A 14,705-nucleotide genomic window follows, 5' to 3' on the forward strand; every position below is an offset into this window, starting at 1 on the left:
CATGCTGTTGTCATTTTATCACCTACTGAAGTTAGCCAATCAGATCGCTTTACAGGCAAATTCAAATGGGCTTTGAAGGGCGGTGTTGCTACATCTGCACATGGCTTAAGACCGGCTTGAAAACACCAATCGAAGAAAAAATTTGCCCAGAGAGAGATTTGAACACCAACCTCCAAGTTGATAAGATCACACCAAAGCAAGTATGGTACGGTGACACGGTGAAACCCATAGTGTGTGTATGTTTGATGCTGATTTCTCGGCATCGGTAGCTGTTATGCGACCGATCATTTACAGAAATCTGGAATGTGTAAAGTGGATATGGACTCACACTGCAATGCAAGCTTAGTCAGTATCAACATTGCCATTCATAGTTTCTCTTAAGACCATTCTTTTAATGGCATCCTTGAAGTGGTACAAATTTTAGATGTAATTTCTTCCTGTGTTTCATAAAAGCAAACACAAAGCACTGTCGGGTTAATTTAGTGTTAAATGGATTTATTATTTTTGAAAAAAAAAAAAAACAATTAAATGCGTTTCTGGAGGGAATTTAGATCAAGGTTAATAATGTTTCAAAAAACAAATTTTATTTTCAATAAAACTTTGTTCACCAAGCTCGATAGCCGCAGTCGCTTAAGTGCGGCCAGTATACAGTATTCGGGAGATAGTGGGTTCGAACCCCACTGTCGGCAGCCCTGAAGATGATTTTTCGTGGTTTCCCATTTTCACACCAGGCAAATGCTGGGACTGTACCTTAATTAAGGCACGGACACTTCCTTCCCACTCCTAGGCCTTTCCTATCCCATTGTCGCCATAAGACCTATCTGTGTCGGTGCGACGTAAAGCTGCTTGAAAAAAAAAAAAAAAAAAAAAAAAAAACCATTATTTTTGCAACTAAAATGTACTACTCTGAAACCTGAATTTAAAAAAAATTACAACTGGTAACTAACCTTTACTGACCCATACTGTTTTTAACAGTAAAATACAAACTCAATTTTGCAATAACAATCAAAACAAAAATAGGCTTATCATCATTATCTAAAGGCTTTGCCTTGTTCCTGCAATCACTGATCTCTTCTCTCTGTGATCCTTTTCATCTCTCCATAACCTTGGCATCCCATCATCTCAACTACCTCTTCAATGATCTTCTTCCGTGGTTTCCCTCTGCCTTTCTTTCCCATCACCCTGCCTGGGAACAAGTTCTTTATGAAGTCATTATGCTGGTGAATGTGACCAAAAACTGACGCTTTTCTCCTTTTTATCGTTGTATTAAATATCTCTGAGTGTTTATTTCTCTAAGCACTGCTTCATTAGTTTTCTTTTCAATCCAGCTAGTTCTTGTCATCTTCCTCCATAGCCACATTTCCATTTCCTCTAGTCCTCCTTCAAGAGAGTCCATCCTTCACAGCCATATAGCAGCATACTCCAAATGAATGTATTGATAAACAATTTCTTTTGTTCAGTATGTAAGGATTTATTAATTAAGAGCTGCTTCTTCTCCGGCATGGCGAAGTTAGGCTTAACAAGTGAGAAATATTTTGTAAGAACTGCTCGAAGTGTTTTCCCCGAGCAGGAATGCAGATATGACAACACTGCTTCATTGAATCTGCAATTTTTCTCAACTGAAATTATTCCTTACTTCATCAAAAGCTAAAATGATCCTAGCAACAAGTTCGTCTGAATCCACAGAGGTTGCATACACAATTGTTTTGAAGTACCCCAACAGGAAAAATCTAGGGGTGTTAGATCTGGCGAACGAGGGGGCCAAGAATGAGGAAACAAGAAAAGTAAAATTTGGAAAGAGCGACGTCATGTTGGAACCACATTGCTTGACGTGCCGCTAGCGGAACCTCTTCTAATGAAACTGGTGATACATTCTGTAGAAAAGCCAGGTACATGTCTCCATCCAAACGGGGAGGGAGTAGGATGGGGCCCACAAACAGTCACCGATAATACCTGCCCAAATGTTCACACTAAATTTGTTCTGATGTAAACTGATGCGAGTTTCATGTGGATTCATACAGTCCTAAATGTGACTATTATGGTTATTAAAAGCCTCCTCTCACGTCAAGTAAGACTCATTCACCTCAACATCATCATCTCAAAGTTGCAGTCATCAATACACTGATGTAAATACCACCGACAAAAATCTCTGCAAAGAGGGGAATCTCTCTCTTTCTCACACCATTTGCATGTTCCTTAAGCACAACGTCTAACACAACGGAGTGGGATGCCTGCCAGAAAAAATTAATAAAATAAAAACCCATAACAAATTTATTTTTAACAAGTTGCTATTTCAGATAGATTGTAACCATGTCGTGTGAAGTTTTCGTAACTTCAAAGCATTGCCGATGACCCTCGAACTCGTATTTTGATCTGCAATAATCATTTCCAGTATATTTCCTTCAAAAGCTACTGTTTTTATGGATTGGCACCATCTAGTGTCGTGCTTGTTTACACAAACACTCCAGCTCCCTCGAATTCTTCTATCCACCGACTGAAATGTGTTGCTGCACGGAATGACATGGTGAGGAAATCTTTCCCTGTAAATCCTCTGTGCCTCTGCTCTGTTTTACCATGATATATCATATAGGCAACAGTTTTGACAAGCAGCGCTATAAGCTAAATGCATATCAGCAAACTCTGCATAAGAGAACCGTTGCATGGCGACGATGACAATGACTAAGCTTGCATTGCAGCGAGATTCAAGACCATTGTATGCATGCCTGATTTCCGTAAATGAATGATCGCCTAACAGCTACCAATATCGAGAAACAATCATCAAACAACTAACACATTGTGGGGTTCAGTCGGTGTTGCCGTAGCGTACTTGCTATGGTGCAAACCTTTAAAGATAAAAATTTCATTGTTCCGTATTGAAAGTATTAATGTTAAAAATTAAATAATTGAAAAAGAGGTTCAACCTATTCAATACATAAAAGAAAGAAATGTAGTGATTACATTCTTATTTAATAGTAACTATAAATGGGACCGGTTTCGACCATAGTCCAGGTCATCGTCAGCCGTAAAAACATGTAAAACAATGCATATGAAAAAGAAAAAGATTAAGTGAACTCTGGATCGGTATAAGATGAAACATAAATTAACGATGGGGGTAGAAATTGTGAGTCACTTAAAAGAAAACAGTACTTAATATTAAGAATGGTAGTATGGCACACGCAATGATAGGCGAAGTCTCACAATGTTTATGAATATTGGAGAACGGTCAAATGGGTCAGTTTCCACACTCTGTCAGGCACAAAGTCACAACACTATCAAATAATATATGAATAATATATAATAAATTGCAATAAATCTCCTAAGACCTTGGAGAAATGCTTCTGTGGAAAGGTTTAACACCAGATCAATATGTACAGCTCGATACACAGCACAAGTAAACAACAAAATCCCTCTTAAAATCAATGGCCCAACAAGATCAACCCCATTGACCTCAAAGACTGACGAATCTTTCACTCTATCTTCTAGCAATGGTGCAGGATCTACATCAATTTTCTTCGACTCAAATTGTTGACATTTGACACATCCAGTCTCATTTTGAGGCCTCACATCACAGTACAATAAATCATCTTCCTTGTCCCACAATAATCCAAGAACAGGAAAAATCTTCTCAAACGTACTCTCATTTCCCCTTGAGGTGCATTCCCACCCACGTAGTTCAAATCTGGCTCCTGAAAGTAGTGTAATAAATTTCTCAACAAAAAGGGTCGTTTCCTCCTCTGAATCAAGGGATGTTACGCAGTTCTCGACATAGAATGAGCTCTTTGATAGTTGTGCTGTTTCTTGCAGTTCAGGTGGACTGTTTTTTAAATGGAGATCAAGAACCGCACCCAACAGAATGGATTGCACTTGAGCTCAAATACAACATGTCGATGTCGGAATATCTTGAATTTCTTCATGGAGGAATCCTCCCACCATAGGAATCTCAAGAAATCTCTGTCAGAAGAAGCAACAGAAATTTGCAGAAAGGCCCTTTTTATGTCCAAAATTACTCCAATTTTGCAATGGCGAAACCTGGCCAGAATGGGTGGAATTTTTTCCAGCAGATTTGGTCCTTTCTCCAGGCACTCATTCAGAAATGGTGGGAGAGGATCATTCAAATGGTCAAGAAGTTGTTGAAGAGGACATTAGGAAGAGCCTCTCTCACCTATGACTAGACTTTGACTGTCCTATGCAATGTGGAATCTGTGGTAAACTCTAGGCCTTTGACATTCCTGTCTGAGGATCCAAGCAACTTAGTGCTATTGACTCCAGCAATCTTCCTGCAGGACAACCGGCCCATTGTAGTCCCCGATTTTGATTGCCTTGGCAAGACCGACCTCAGAACACGGGCCAAGTACCTGCAGTGTTTACGGGAGGAAGTGAGTAAAAGATTCCGTTATGATTACCTGAGCCTTTTAGTACAGCCACAAGTTAAAGAAAAGTGTCGAAGGATGTCAAAGATTGGTGACATTGTGTTAGTAAGCTCTGATTAGAAGAAAAGACTCGATTGGCCTTTGGGTAAAATTATTGAGATGTTTCCTGGTACAGATGGTAACATAAGAGTAGTTTGAGCGTAGACTGCTGGATGAGACATGATCAAGCCCATTCAATGTTTGTACCCACTGGACATGACTTCATCGCAGGATACCTTACCAGTGAAAAATGGAGATAATGAGCATGAAAGTGTTGTTTCTGCTGTAAAAAACGAAGTGATAACGAAAAGTGGACGTTTGGTGAAACTCCCTGCACGATATAGGAATTATGTTTTGTGATAAGTTGTCTTGTTAAACTGTGTAGGCGAAATGATTGTCAGATTTTTTTTTTTTTTTTTTTTTTAACTGGTTCATTTTGGTTTTCTGTTAACAGGGGAATAAAGAAAACCAAAATGTGGGAGGTAAGCCTATGTTACATCCAGAGACTAAATGGAATGCACCCACCAGTTTTGTACTCTTTGGTCTGAGAACAGATTGTTTGAAAAAAAGGGCGATGTAAATCAAGTTTTAAGATTGTGGGAAATAATAAAAGCCAACATCTGTGGAATTATCAGACGAATTCCGTTTTATCAGGGTAGATTTTCGGGTTCGACATAACAGTTGGCGTCAGGTGTAAGTCTCCACAACTTTAAGAACTGTATCAACTCTTTAAGGTCGTCCGTTAAGGTCATCTTGGTTTTCTCTAATGTTGTATCTCTGGTAGCAATCGCCCAATCATCAGCATTTAGGCCTAACCAAATTTACTTGGAAGTGTGGCAGACATATCTGTGATAAATAAGCTAAATAAGATTGGGGTAAGAACAGAACCCTGAAGAAGTCCATTATTTAGTGATCTTTTGGTGCTCACAGTATTCCCAATGTGTACTGTATGTGCAAAAGTCTTTGGCTTCGCATGTTATTCAAGAGCCAGGCAGCCATCCTATGTGGTATCATTTCACAAACTTGAAGAGTACGCCATCCTTCCAGACTGTTATCAGATCAATAAAAGCCACCGATGTCTTAAACTTTCTCTGATAAACTGCTTCTATTTGAGTTGTAAGAGACATTATTTGGAGTGTACTGCTTCTCTGTGCAGTCTGAATCTTGCCCACTCCACTGGGATTTTCTTGAGTATCTCTGGGTCATTACTATTGAGAAGGAGCCTTTCTAGTAATTTATATGTCACACTGAGCAGGGCAATAGCTCTCTGGTTTATTGCTAACTTTGCCTTTTTTTTAGATAGCTATGATTTTGTTTGTTTGAATAACTTGGCAATTGCCCACTCTGTAGGATGTTCATAAAGAAGGTGGACAGCCATACTCTAACTCTATCCCCACAATGAATGATAAATTCCAGGAAAATACCATCCACACCTGGTGCTTTGCCTGGCTTGATATCAGCAATTGCAGTAGTTATCTCATTTGCAGTAAAAGGTCTGGAGTACTCCTATACACCTGGCACACTATTTTACAGAATTTTCATATTCTTCTTTATGCAAATCATGAATAGTTTATCCCTGCTACTTTTGGAAGTCATGACTATGTCAGACGCAATTTTGTTTTGGTGAATTTCTGGACTCGTCCGTATAAAGGTTTACCATCCCCCAGCTTTCTGAGAAGGGAACAAGCTTCACAACTGGATTTTGTATAGTCAAGAGATTCAACTTTTGAACTCCACTTTTGTCTTCTTGCAGAACCTGAGCTATGTAAAAGTTGATGTGCAATTTCGTGATCACCACTACACCACTATTAATGTACTGTTGATAAAGATTATTTGTTTCCTCACTCCATCCAGGGACATACTCTCTACAGTAACCCCTATGGATTTTTTTTTTTTTTTTTTTGCTGAATAGAACACTGCATTGTTCCACTGGTGGAGGTTGATAGGAATTGTTTTTTTTTTCTTTTTGCTTTACGTCGCACTGACACAGATATGTCTTATGGCGACGATGGGATAGGAAAGGCCTAGGAATGGGAAGGAAGTGGCCGTGGCCTTAATTAAGGTACAGCCCCAGCATTTGTCTGGTGTGAAAATGGGAAACCACGGAAAACCATCTTCAGGGCTGCCGACAGTGGGGTTCGAACCCACTATCTCCTGATTACTGGATACTGGCCGCACTTAAGTGACTGCAGCTATCAAGCTCGGTAAATAGGAATCTAGGCCTACTGCAAGTCTGCTGATATCAGCATAGTACTTTAATCAAGGTAGCATAAGAACATCTCCCTTCAGTTAGTGGAGATTAGCATGATCTAGAGCTACCAATATTTTACCAGTGACAATACTTCTTATGGAGAGAGAGAGAGAGATAGAGAGGGAAGCATACAAACAAAATCTCTCTCACTTCAAACTTTTCAGCAGAACCGGATTCAAGAACTGACATGCCAAGTACCATACACCACACTCAAGAAGGGTGATAGAAATAAAACTAATACTGGAGGTACTTACCTAAACTCAACAATAATTTTAAAGTCGAAATATAATTGCATAAATATTATTATTCTATACCAGATTAAGCGATCTTCGAATCTTCTAGCTGAGTAAAATTCGGCTCCAATGGCGCAAGTTTACAAATAGAGTTACGATATGTTCAAAGGCAATCATAGTATTACCGAATCCCTGTTCAGATGACAATACAATAGGCTACCTATCACAATAACAGCTGTGCTTAACAAAAGATTACCAAGTGAAAAATGATCCTGTATAACAACAAAAACGGATAAATGTTTCCCAATGCATAATGTTCAGCCTATGAAATGTACCAAACAAACACAACAATGTCCATTAATAATAGAAGAGTTTATCTAAAAATAAAAGTCTTGAAATTCAAATAAAAAACACGAGGGAAGGTAGAGATGAAAATACTCCACTAAAACATACAAACGTCAATAACCATACGCTGATTTATTCTTAACCATAACCTAGCAAAACTACCGCAATTTTAAATAAAATTAGATCGTGACGAATCGCACGCGTACCTAACGTTTGCGAAGGATTTATTATATCCAGATTTGCACTAAACATATTTTCAGCAAGGTTATGACCGGCTAACAAAAAATATTCATCATCTGTCAAACCGCATCACAGAAAGAATGTCAGCATTGCAAATTCTCGACCTTGCACTTGTTACCTACAGACATGAACAAGGGCAAGGATAACCATAAAACTATAAGTGTATGTACTTACTGAAGCGGTTTATAACTGCAAGAAGCAAAATATTAAACTAATCTTCTGCATTATACACATTTTTACACTCGTAAAACCACAAGTCGATAAACAAACTTGGAAGCACTTAAATATAGTTTACCTGCAGCCCGAAAGAGAGCAGTTGCGCACGGAATACGCCGTTCATGGCAATAGCGCGAAAGTCGAAAAAGTAATTCAGGATGTCATTCCGAAAACTAGAGGATTCATATAAGAATTTATTGTTCCGAATAAACATCACCATGAAATATCGTTTAAATAGTATATATTTTGCTTTAAAATATACTTTGACTCGAAGAGAATGTCACCACTGACCTGCATTTAACCCTTTGCCGTTCCTATTTAAGGGCAGATGCACGGCCGCAGTTACCGTGTTTTCTGGCAGAATCCTTTAAATTCCAATAGGCACAGCAGCATAAATACCACTCTCCTTCCTGGATTTTAAAGTGGACCTACCTGTGTCCAGTCAACACTTGGCCTCCTGACTAAAAAGAAACATCCTTTTCCTCAGTCAGTGTCTCTTGTACGGTATTGTATGGTACTTGTCAGCACTCACATTCTGTCTCTCTCTGTGAGTGTGACTGTGCGGCCGTGCCAACACTATCTGGCCGAAGAACGTAGGCTAAAATGTGACTCAAGAAACTCTAACGAAATTAACATCTTTAACAGTCTAGCAACTTTACATTTTTCTTATCCTCCAATAAGAGTGTTCAAGGAAACACATTTCTACTTCATTATAAAGACTGAGCTGTTTATCGCTCCACCCTCAACAGGTTTTGGGTGGATTGACTCAGCGCTCCGGATAGTGTAATCTTGTGAACTTGTGACATGCAGCTTGATACTACGGTTTTAATCAAGGACATTCTTATAATTTTATGTTAGACAAACACCTACATTGATATCCTCTTTTTACAATTTTTTTATTTTTTTATTTGCTAGGGGCTTTACGTCGCACCGACACAGACAGGTCTTATGGCGACGATTTACAATTTGTAAGAACAATCAGGATCCTGATTATTCACCTCACAGGTTTGAGTTTGAGGCTGATGATGCCCTAAAAATGGGTGAAACATGTCCGTTGTAACCTTTTATGATAAGATTTAATTCTTAATTTACCAGATCTCTTTGTATTGAATAGGTGGATGTTAAAATAACACTTGTAACATACTTTGTATTTACATACCACTTAGTCGAGCAGCTCATCTCCTTTCTCCCAAGTCTTCCCAGCCTTTGCAAAAATTTTGTAACGGTAATCTTTTGTCGGAAATCACTCAGAACAAATCAAGCTGCTTTTCTTTGGATTTTTTCCAGCTCTTGAATCAAGTAATTCTGGCGAGGGTCCCCTACACTGAAACCATACTCTAGTTGGGGTCTTACCAGAGACTTATATGCCCTCTCCTTTACATCGTTACTACAACCCCTAAATATCCTCATAACCATGTGCAGAGATCTGTACCCTTTATTTACAATCATATTTATGTGATTACCCCAATGAAGATCTTTCCTTGTATTAACACCTAGATACTTACAATTTATTTATTTAATCGTATGGTGATTTTATACAATATACATATATAAGGCAAAATCAAACTTTAAAGTCCATCCTTCTCAGCCATTCAGTTAAACCAGGTGTGAGAGTGAACAAATCGTCAGGAGTGCCAGTAATTAAAACTGAGAGGACTTTTCCTATTTGTAAACTCACAACCTGACTTTTAACCCCATTTATCATCATACTATTGCCTACTGTCCATCTCACAACGTTATCAAGGTCAATTTGCAGTTGCTCACAATCTTGTACAGAATAACATCATCTGCAAAAAGCGTTATCTCTGATTCCACTTCTTTACACATATCATTAATATATAGAAGAAAACATAAAGGTCCAATTATACTGCCTTGAGGAATTCCCCTCTTAATTATCACAGGGTCAGATAAAGCTTTGCCTACTCTAATTTTCTGAGTACTAATTTCTAGAAATAAAGCCACCCATTCAGTCATTCTTTTTTTTCCCAGTCCAATTGCATTCACTTTCGCCAGTAGTTTCCCATGATCTACCTTATCAAATGCCTTAGATAGGTCAATCGCGATACAGTCCATTTGACCTCCTGAATCCAGGATACCTGCTATATCTTGCTGGAAACCTAGAAGTTGAGCTTCAGTGGAATAACCTCTCCTAAACCCAAACTTCCTTCTATCAAACCAGTTATTAATTTCACAAACATGTCTAATATAATCAGAAAGAATGCTTTCCCAAAGTTTACATGCAATGCATGTGAAACTGACTGGCCTGTAATTTTCAGCTTTATGTCTATCACCCTTTCCTTTATGCACAGTGGCTACTATAGCAACTCTCCATTCATTTGGTACAGCTCCTTCATGCAAACAATAATCAAATAAGAAATTCAAATATGGTATTATATCCCAACGCATTGTCTTTAATATATCCCCAAAACCTTATCAATTCCAGCTGCTTTTCTAGTTTTCAACTTTTGCACCTTACTGTAAATGTCATTGTTATCATAGGTAAATTTTACACTGACTGACAGAGCAAATGCAACACCAAGAAGGAGTGGTCAGAACTTTATGCCAATTGCAGGGTAGACTGACGTCACTGAGGTATGCTCATGATGTGAAATGCGCCGCTGTGCTGCGCACGTAGCGAACGATAAATGGGACACGGCGTTGGCGAATGACCCACTTCGTACCGTGATTTCTCAGCCGACAGTCATTGTAGAACGTGTTGTCGTGTGCCACAGGACACGTGTATAGCTAAGAATGCCAGGCCGCCGTCAACGGAGGCATTTCCAGCAGACAGACGACTTTACGAGGGGTATGGTGATCGGGCTGAGAAGGGCAGGTTGGTCGCTTCGTCAAATCGCAGCCGATACCCATAGGGATGTGTCCACGGTGCAGCGCCTGTGGCGAAGATGGTTGGCGCAGGGACATGTGGCACGTGCGAGGGGTCCAGGCGCAGCCCGAGTGACGTCAGCACGCGAGGATCGGCGTATCCGCCGCCAAGCGGTGGCAGCCCCGCACGTCACGTCAACCGCCATTCTTCAGCATGTGCAAGACACCCTGGCTGTTCCAATATCGACCAGAACAATTTCCCGTCGATTGGTTGAAGGAGGCCTGCACTCCCGGCGTCCGCTCAGAAGACTACCATTGACTCCGCAGCATAAACGTGCACGCCTGGCATGGTGCTGGGCTAGAGCGACTTGGATGAGGGAATGGCGGAACATCGTGTTCTCCGATGAGTCACGCTTCTGTTCTGTCAGTGATAGTCACTGCAGACGAGTGTGGCGTCGGCGTGGAGAAAGGTCAAATCCGGCAGTAACTGTGGAGCGCCCTACCGCTAAACAACGCGGCATCATGGTTTGGGGCGCTATTGCGTATAATTCCACGTCACCTCTAGTGCGTATTCAAGGCATGTTAAATGCCCACCGCTACGTGCAGCATGTGCTGCGGCCGGTGGCACTCCCGTACCTTCAGGGGCTGCCCAATGCTCTGTTTCAGCAGGATAATGCCCGCCCACACACTGCTCGCATCTCCCAACAGGCTCTACGAGGTGTACAGATGCTTCCGTGGCCAGCGTACTCTCCGGATCTCTCACCAATCGAACACGTGTGGGATCTCATTGGACGCCGTTTGCAAACTCTGCCCCAGCCTCGTACGGACCACCAACTGTGGCAAATGGTTGACAGAGAATGGAGAACCATCCCTCAGGACACCATCCGCACTCTTATTGACTCTGTACCTCGACGTGTTTCTGCGTGCATCGCCGCTCGCGGTGGTCCTACATCCTACTGAGTCGATGCCGTGCGCATTGTGTAACCTGCATATCGGTTTAAAATAAACATCAATTATTTGTCCGTGCCGTCTCTGTTTTTTCCCCAACTTTCATCCCTTTTGAACCACTCCGTCTTGGTGTTGCATTTGCTTTGTCAGTCAGTGTAATACTTCTTTAGTATTAGTCACCTCCTCTATCCGTAACCAACAATCTTTACATACTGCTGACTGAATACTTCTGCCTTTTGAAGATCCTCGCAAACACACTCCCCTTGTTCATTAATGATGCCTGGAATATCCTTCTTGGAACCTGTTTCTGTCTTAAAGTACCTATACATACTCTTCCATTTTTCACTAAAATTTGTATGACCACCAATTTTGCTTGCCATCATGTTATACTGTACTTAGCTGACTTCTTTGCTACAATTTCCTAGTAAGTTCTTTCAATTTCTCCTCACTTCCACTACCCGGCATTTTCTAACTCTATTTCTTCCCAGCCTGCACCTCCTTCTTAGTCTCTTTACTTCTCTGTTATAATATAGTGGATAAATTCCTTACCTTTTGCTATTTTTGGCTTTTTCTAAATCCTAATCTTTCTTCCGGTTTAACATTAGCTAGTAATGTAGTATGAGATTAGCTGGAGGAAATTTCAATTAAGATTTAATTTCTGGAACTGTTTCATTGTTCCCCGTAAATATTAAAACTTCCTTTGGAGTACGTCAATGTACCAGACACCAGACTAGAATATTTAATGTATAAAATGGGGCTTGAAAGTTCACTTAGTGCACTCTCCTTCACTTTTGAAATCTCTCTGTAGCATTACATTATCGTTAACCTGTTCATTGACAAGACTGGTTCTCAGGTCTCCTAAAGTTCTTAATTACACAGAATTTATCTTTTATTAATTGATGAACTCACTTTATTTTTGTTATCTGTTTACATATTTAATTCATTGTTATATATTTTTAAAATTGTTTTGGGGAAAAAAAGGAAAGAGTGAAAGTTGTTAAATAATGGTAAGATTGAAGAGTTTGGATCCCTCGTAGCTACTTCAACCCTTCCATTTCAATAAACCAACCCTCTTTTGTAACTTAACTTCTGTAACTTCCAAAGAGGTTGATGCAGAAAAGAAAAGGTGTTATGAATCTTGCTTTCGTGACTTGGGTTACAAGTATAAAGTTAATAACTGGGAGGGTATTGGTATATTGTTTGGTGTGCATGGAACAATCACAAATTTCTCTGTAACTATTTTAAAACAGTTTTGACTCCCTACAAATGTTCTGCAAGGTATGCCAACTGCAATTTTGAGAGATTCATTTCAAACTGTAAAAAAAAAAAAAAAAAAAAAAACAATCATCTGTATATCTCAAAGTAACTTGAATAAATAGAATCCATTGGGGTGTAGCTGCCTGAAAATAATGAATATTACAGCATTTTTAAAATTCTGAAGAAAATTAATTGAATATATTTTAATTTCTTATTGACCTCAAGGATTAATCAATAGGCTGGACCTTTGTGGTTTTGCTAATATTAGGGCAGCTATCTATAGTGGATGTTCTCTCTATTATTATTATTATTATTATTATTATTATTATTATTATTATTATTATTATTTTGATCTAGGCCCCCATGCAAACACCCTTACGAACTGAAAAAGTTTGGGAACAACTGTATAGGGTGTTTGCTTCCTTTATTTTAGAGTTTATATGTATTAATATATGCATCATCATCATCATCATCATCATCATCATCATCATCATCATCATCATCATCATCATCATCATCATCATCATCATCTCCCATTATTAGCTTTAGCCGAGTAAGGGAAAATATGGTTCCTTTCCACTTTCAATGATGATGATGCTTGTTGTTTAAAGGGGCTGAACATCTAGGTCATCAGCCCATAATGGTACGAAATGAGATGAAATATAATGACAAATTAAAACTCCAAAATCCTCCACTGACCAGAATTCAAAATGTGAGGAAGGATGAATAGATGGATATGAATTTAAAACAATCAGTGGATCCGACCTGCAATGTCTCACATTCACAGAAACTGACATAAAACAATAGTCTTACTGACCAAGGGACTGCTTCTATAGCATAATACTGAATCGATGATGCTTGTAGACTAAAGGAGTCCAAAATCCAAGTCATCAGCCCCTCATAATGGTACTTATCGCTAGGAAAGTAGAACTGTGGTATTTGTCATGTTGCAGTACTAATCAAAACGGTATTCCACACATTATGGTACTACTCACAGGTAATGAAATTCGCACATGGACTGCAGACCTATGGTGTTCGCACATTGCGGTGCCATTTACAGGCATCACATACGTGTACTAACCACAGGGACTCGCACTATCCCGTGGTGTTCCTCATATAGTGGGTACTAATCATAGGCAAGCCAGAACCATGGTGTCACTCCTGAAGTGGTACTAATCACAGGTACTGTAAAAGCTGGCAACACACTGTGTTGCTGCTAACCATAAACCTATTTTGTACCTAACATAGTGATACTACGCACAAGTCAAAGTGACCCATATTGTTCCCCATGTAGTGGTACTAATCACAAGTAGTTTCATGGTTCTAATACAATCATCCCTTGATTGCCCCTTTTAGTCACCTCTTACGACAGACAGAGGATACCGTGGGTGTATTCTTTGTCTGCGTCCCCCACCCATAGGAGGTCTTTCTACTTTCTTCGGTCTTTCCACCACTCCTCCTCAACACTGTGTCCCAGTCCAGGTTTCTTTCTCTAATAATGCGTTGGATTGTGTCCTTCCATCTCAGTCGTGGTCATCCGCGGCCTCTCCTTCCTTGCATTTGCATTTCCATCACCTTTTTTTGGCAATCTTTCATCACTCATTTGCTTTATGTGCCCAAACCATCTTAGTTGGCTTTTCTCTATTCTATCATTTATTTTTTCCACTCCAATTTCTTCCCAGATTTTCTTATTCCTTATTTTGTCTCTTCTACTCTTCTGTGTAATACTCCTCAAGAACCTCATTTTGGCTGCCTATATTCGACTCTCATCAATCTTTGTCATTGTCCAAGTTTCTGCTCCAAAAGTTGTTATGGGTACATAATACATCTTGTACATTGTTTCTTTTGCTACCATTGGCACATCTTTGTCCCATAACATGTTTTTTACATTATGATAGAAACAGCTTTCAGCTTGAATTCTCTTACTAATTTCAGCATCCAGTCGAGCATTCTCCATTAATTCACTCCCCAGGTATTAATATT

General features: G+C 39.6%; 1 protein-coding gene across 1 annotated transcript in view; it reads right to left on the reverse strand.

Annotated features, from left to right (window-relative positions):
• Dyb (Dystrobrevin) overlaps positions 1-7,765 on the reverse strand; it is a 322,401-nt gene extending 314,636 nt beyond the window's left edge. The window contains exon 1 of the mRNA XM_067149300.2: positions 7,653-7,765. The gene's annotated coding sequence lies outside the window, so the exon portion shown is untranslated. The remainder of the gene's footprint in view (positions 1-7,652) is intronic.
• Between the last annotated feature and the right edge of the window lie 6,940 nt (positions 7,766-14,705).

This window comes from Anabrus simplex, chromosome 6 (assembly GCF_040414725.1).
Source record: "Anabrus simplex isolate iqAnaSimp1 chromosome 6, ASM4041472v1, whole genome shotgun sequence".
In the NCBI taxonomy this organism is placed as follows: domain Eukaryota; kingdom Metazoa; phylum Arthropoda; class Insecta; order Orthoptera; family Tettigoniidae; genus Anabrus; species Anabrus simplex.